The following is a 7,089-nucleotide window of genomic DNA, read 5'->3' on the forward strand; positions in this document are numbered from 1 at the left end:
TGATGATTCTTCAGTAAATACATTAGTGCTTCATGCAAAAAATGCAATTTTTATTACAAATCATCAAGCTTTAACACATCATACTATAATACCCTCAGTCGTCTGGGGAAGTGTTCAAACCATTATATACTTCAATTTGAATCACCATGGGCTTTTTCATGATAATGTCTTGTTAAGATTTATATTTGTTTATGAAGTACGTTAAAATTTATATGCCGTCACAAGTAAGAATAAAACTTTATATATACAACTTATTGATGTAAGGAGGACATAGCTGTGATTAGCTTCTTATAGATTTTATCTATAATTGCTAGCTAGCTCTTAGCATTACTCCTTTAATTTGTACTTGTTATTTTTTTTATTATATTTGATTTCAAAACTGCTTGGTAAATTTTTCCAACCATATTTGTAACAATGATAGAAATTGTTAGAACACCATATCTTTCATTGTGGATTACTCATATATAGAATCAAACCACAATGATGATCATTTGACATTGTAAGAAAGTCCTATCTACATTTACATCTACAAAATACTCAATCTAATTGAGATATGGATTTGGATGAAAATCCACATTAAAAAAGGAATGAGTTACTAATTATGTGATCTGAAATAGCTACTTTGAAGCTTTCAGTGCAGGTGAGTGCGTTATGTTGAGAATATTTGAAGGGAGGTCGTTCCAGTCCAGTATTGTGCGAGAATAAAAACTGTATTTGTATATATATTATACGCCGCCGCTGTTGGTTTTCATCCCATAATAATCCTTGAAATGATAAATGCTTCAACAGTCTTCTGACAATTTACTTTTTGTTTTTCATAAAAATCACCTGAATTTTACTCATGAGAGTAAATTATCTTGGTATTAAGAATTTTGCTATCTACTGAAGATAGCTAACTTGATACTAAATTTGCATTGTTTGTAATAATTATATCTAGACACTGTTGTAAATGTTTCCATTTTAGAATGTACACTTTCTACAGACCACCTACTATCTGAGCTGCTTAGGGATGCTGGAAATTTGTATACAATATTACTTTTTGTTATCTTTTCACAATATTTTATATTCTAGCTTTAAACTCATGCAACAAGTAAATTTACTATCTATAAATACAGGCACCAAATATATGTTGTGTGCCTATTGAATCTATGCTATCTACTGAAGATAGCAAATATTTGCTTGCTTTCTATAGATCTGCCCTGCAAATGGAAAACCCTTCACTGTTTGCTAAAGACATTTTAACCATTATAGGATTCCTCTCTATTGTCAATCATGAAATAGCAAAGCAAAAACATTCAAAATTGGTAAATTTGTACTTTCTAACAATAAAATACTACCAAATTAGAAATTGTGCTTTCTGTAAAATACAACAATTATTTAATTTAATATTGATATATTTATTAACTACTTTACATATCCCCAGTCACTATCAATTTCAAAAAATAAATGTTTAATAGTAGCCTATTAAGCAGCATGCATGGTTAATGAGATGCAGATGACCTTTGTATGTCAAAGGTCATCTCAATTCCCTTGTGCAAATAATACAAGTGTCCTTGTTGTGTATAAGCAATTAAGGTGAATGTACCATGTTTACACTGTGTTTATGAAATATGCATGAATGACACAAGCGTTAGACAGGCATTAACATTTGAATATGTTATGGTTAAAATTAACTCAAGCACTGCCTCTGTATCATACTTATGTGTGTTAAAATAACCATTACACATTCAAGTTATACTAAGACCATAGCCTACTAACAACACATATTAAAATATGTGTGATTTTGACCATAGTTTCACGACCAAATGCTCTTATGTATCATTGAATTAACAGTGTAACAGACCAAATAACATGCTATTAATGCTCTATTCACCTGCCTTTACCTACACTATTACATTACTCACATCCAATAAGCTTAACATTATACTTTATGGATTCTGGTATGATTGGTTGAGTTCTTGTGCACACACCATAATCATTAACACAGGAGCATGTAGCTGGTATTTAATAAATTATAAAGCAAAATTTAAGGTTATTCTGTACTGTGGTGGTGACTCCCATAGAGCTGCTTTATAGTTTGAATGCATTTTACCACCTGTGCGTATAAAATGCATATCATGCAGTCTTCATTCTACACCGTAGAGCACAGCAGTATCTTACATGCAAGTCCAGTAGTATTTTACATGGTCCCAAATGGTAAAATGCACAGAAAGTGTCGAAAAATATATACTACTAGCCCTATAGATATAACATTATGTTTAAAGCTCACAACTGGTGAATTATAATCTAGGATTTTGGTGTGTGTGTGTGTTTTTTTCCAAGACTAGAACCATTCAAAAATAACATGTCAACATAACTATCTTACCAAGCTGAAAATATTTGTTAGTCTCCCTAGACAATTAATCTGGTGCTTCATTGGTAATGTCAATGTAATCATTTTGAACATATTCGCTTGTTTATATTTTTCACTATAGCTGTGTTTTAACACATTTGAGATATCCTAGAAGATATCTTACCCTACCCATAATCCTTTGCAACATGTCATCACCTCAGTACAGCAAATGACACTCCCATTACCTTTTACAGATTTCCTTTGTTTTCATGTTGAGAAAAGACTGATTAAACATGGGTTGATAGTCAAGAAATAAACATATTTTGCAAGATCTGGATGTGCTCTGTTCATACTTTTTTAGTCACTATTGATATATGTAATGACATTGCACTAGATAGCAAATCAGTACAGAACATTGAAATGAAAGAAATGTATTCTGGGATTGTGTAAAATATTGTCTCCTACTCTGGTGAGAAATTGTTTTCTGTGCAGAATGGCATAGAAAAACTGATTGCTAGTAACAATAAAAACTTAAACAGTTCCCAGAACCTCATAATTTTAAGATAATTAGTCTGCATACAATCGTCCTCTGTTGAAAAAAAGAGAGATTTAAATTGTTTAAATCCAAATTTAATCTTGTACAACACACTTGTTTCAATAAAGGTTCTGATAAATCTATTTTAATGATTTTTCGAATCAGTTGCACATAACTTATGATAAAATCTTATAAAACTGGCCACTGCACATATCTCATAGATGAAAGAATTGATTTATAAAATAAATAAACAATATCTCATCAGTTTCAAAGCAATCAAATGTCACATTCCCATAGCTTCACATTCATATGATTACATTACATACAAATAATAATTCAAATATGCTTATTTCTATTAATTGTAAAGTGGTAATTTAGGTTGATTTTAATTGGCTTACTACAGTTACAACTCCTCCTTATAAATGCCAAATGTAAATGGTCTTGGTCTGTGCAAGCTATACCTCACATGATCATTGCATTAGATGTTGAAATTTAATTATATTGGGTTAAAATACTAAACCAATTATTTGTCCTTTTTTGTTCTGACATGGGTAATAAATAGTTTCTAGCATAATAATAAGTCACAAAAGTAAACACTTTCATCATGATTTGACCAATTATACATCTGGTTTACCAGAGCATAATAGAACAAATTTTCTTTAGTTTTCTACACAAAAAATCCAAATCAACAGATCTACCTACAGCAGTCAAATAATGTATTTTCCCAGACTGTTGTTGTTGCAATTACAGCAAGCTGTCAAAAATGAAAATAACCTACAAAATAAACAACCTAGCATACATGGTTATATATACAGGCCTAACAACCTCCTTATGTCTTTTGCATAAGCTTTGGCTTAACCTAATCAAGCATTCAAAATGTTCATATAGTTGCATAATATTTATGGAATGGGCTTCACTTGAATAAATGAATATAAACAAGGAAGTATGTGTGTATGTAAAATCAATAAAAATAGGACATATGGGACTATGAAATACCGTAAAACCCCGTCTACACGCATATATAGTGTTTTTTATAAAAGCTTAATTAATTCGAAGCAAGCATTAATATACCAATACAATAGATCGGTCTTAAAATAACACTTGTTTGTATTATGCTTGGATCCGTAATTTATTTGCTGAAACTCCACAATGGCGACTGGATTAATGTAGCTTTCATCAGAAGCACACTATATGCTTGTAGAAGGGGTTTTACGGTATATTCACAGCCCAAGACTGTTTTTGATTGAATTGACTGAATTGGTGTTTTTGTATTAATTTAGGGATGATAATCAAATGCCCAATACAGTTTACACACACATAATTGTTTCTGATCGTACCATCTGGTAGCCCCACGCACACAGCCAGTGAATACACAGAACCATCTGGTTGTCAACCCATATTTTTATCACCTACCTGTAGTAGCAAACCGCTATTCAAAACAATCAGGAAGGGGGTTGGATGCTGGATGACAAGGGGGTAACCACTGCTATGATATCCTTCACAGGGGGTCCTGAGCTGAGATGGAGTAAGACAAAAGATCTGCTCATAAGGTGTGAAACATCCGCATGTATGTTTTGTAGTAGCGGCTTAATTTAACAGGTAAAATGCCGACATGCATGTGCAATGCATATACAGTGATTCTGCAAGGACAACCAGTCTCACACACACAGCTTCATCACTGGCTGCTCAATATAGCAAAGATGACGTACTACACGTGCTATATTTAGACGGGGTTAAATTTTCACGTGTGCTGGGTTAAGACGTTTATATCATTACTAGTGTTTATATTCAACATATTTTTAATTATTAATGATGTGTAGTCAAATGCTGAAAAGGAATAATTTTTGAATCATTTACAAGCAATTGAATTCAGCTCGTATTGGTATTTATAAAAGTGATTAATTTCCATGTATAATCAGAACAGGTCTGAATAAATTTCCAGTGTCTCGCTCGCTCTGCATCAATGGCAATACTAATGGATTTGAGACTGAGTCAAGTCTTTGGAAAGTCAAATTGTCATTCATATAGCAGTGTGGAGCTTCAAACACCAACATCTGAGTCAGATAACAGGTTTTGTTTTGTTCCATACGCTATTGGCATATATTATAATAAGGCTACGAATTTCATATTTCTCTCGTCTGTTCACAAACCAGCTTTCAGCGGTACTTGCAAAGGCAGTTAGGTTATATCTTACAGTCTGATACTTCATCCAAAAAAGGGAACTACATGTACAGAAACAATTTTGAGCAAAGCAATAAGTTTACACACGTAATACATTACACTAAGATACTAAGGGATATAACAGTCATCAATGTAGGCCTAGTAGTTCAATTTTAATACGAAAATTAACATTTTAACGGTAAAAATTCACTCTAATTCATTCGTACAAATCTGTAGTAAATATTCTGCTGTCTACTTCCATGTATATTTTGCTTGACATAATACACAACGTCATGAGGCAAAAATCATAAGTAATGAACTACTTCATCAATGCATAGATCTACCGTAGACGTAAGAAATTAACTACTTCATCAATACACAAATCTACAGTAGACATAAGCAATAAACTAGGCCTACTTCATCAATACACAAATCTACAGAAGATGTAAGGAATGTATTACTTCATCTATACACATATCTACAGTAGATGTAAGCAATGAACTACTTCATCAATACACAAATCTACAGAAGACGTAAACAATGAACTACTTCATCAATACACAAATCTACCGAAGACATAAGGAATGAACTACTTCATCAATACACAGATCTACCGTATATGTAAGCAATGAACTACTTCATCAATACACAAATCTTCAGTAGACGTAAGCAATGAACTACTTGATCAGTACACAAATCTACAGTAGACGTATAACTACAGGGTGTCCCTCGTTGCGCCCTCTTTTTCTCCTATTTCTGAAAAGTTGATGAAATATATTTTGGTATGTAAATAACCCTTAAACTGTAAGCTTTAATAAAGCAAAACAATTGTTCCATCGGCTCACAATTGTTGAAGATATGTCACCTTTAAGAAATGTAGGCCTACCCGTTTTCACTCTGTCCACGGATAAGGTTTGGCTACATCAAAGATTAAAATGAAACACACGCTGGAAAGATAATAGCATTCGGCTTTGGAAAGCATTCACTATGAGCGAGGATCACCAGTTCTGAGACAACTCAGCATCAGCTAACCTCTAACATCTTCGCAACCGTATTACTGCTGCATTCGCAAGTATACGGCACACAAAGAGGGTACACAATGCAATAATTTATGATACAATGAGGACCAGGGCTGAAACCTGTATTCGTCAAGGAGGCAACCAGGTAGAGGGCAAAGCAGCACATTAAACTCACTTCAGAAGAACCAAGGACATACCAGCAGCCCTTTTCAGGCTACCTTTTATCCCAAAAAGAGAAATGACATGTTGTAAATAAAAAGAAAGCAAGAAACAACAAAGTAAGAAAGTAAGAAACACAATAAAACAAAAAGGCATAAATAACAAAGACTTAACACAATCCATAGTCCATAGGCCCAATCCCTAAATAAAGTTTGTTATTAATAAAGTTATCATTATCATGGTACGTGTACTCCTTTTCAATCTTTGAAGTAGTCAAACCTCCTCAGTGGTGGAGAGTGAAAAACGGGTACATTTCTTGAAAAGAACACATCTTCAAGAAGTTGTGAGCCGATTGAAATATTTCTTTCGGTTTATTAAAGCTTACGAATAAAGGTTTCTTTACATACCAAAATATATTTGATTAACTTTTCAGAAATAGGAGAAAAAGAGGGCGCAATGAGGGTTCTGTTTTTATTGGGACACCCTGTACTTCATCAATACAACAGTGAACTACTTCATCAATACACAGATGTATAGTAGACGTAAGTAATGAACTACTTCATTAGTACACCTATCTACAGTAGACGTAAGCAATGAACTAGTTCATCAGTGTACAATGTCATGTCTACAGTAGACGTAAGCAATGAACTACCGGGTACTTCATCAATACGCAGATCTACAGTAAACATACGCAGTGAATAATACTTCATCAATGCATATGTCTACAGTAGACATAAGCTATTAACTATTTCATGATCAACTTCGTTATTTACAGTAGACGTAAATAAGTAACTACTTCTGTTGATATAAGCTATGAAAAATTTAATTTTTCCATATAAACAAGAAAACATATTTCCCCCTCCCCATATACATTCCCCTCCGAC

General features: G+C 33.1%; 1 protein-coding gene across 2 annotated transcripts in view; it reads right to left on the bottom strand.

The window, feature by feature from the left end:
- Window positions 1–4,573, bottom strand: part of LOC140153238 (transmembrane ascorbate-dependent reductase CYB561-like) — a 64,270-nt gene extending 59,697 nt beyond the window's left edge. The window contains exon 1 of one of the 2 annotated variants that reach the window (XM_072175929.1): window positions 4,281–4,573. The gene's annotated coding sequence lies outside the window, so the exon portion shown is untranslated. The remainder of the gene's footprint in view (window positions 1–4,280) is intronic. The other variant, XM_072175928.1, reaches the window with a different exon arrangement.
- Between the last annotated feature and the right edge of the window lie 2,516 nt (window positions 4,574–7,089).

The sequence above is a fragment of the Amphiura filiformis genome, chromosome 5, assembly GCF_039555335.1.
Source record: "Amphiura filiformis chromosome 5, Afil_fr2py, whole genome shotgun sequence".
NCBI classification, from domain to species: Eukaryota; Metazoa; Echinodermata; class Ophiuroidea; order Amphilepidida; family Amphiuridae; genus Amphiura; species Amphiura filiformis.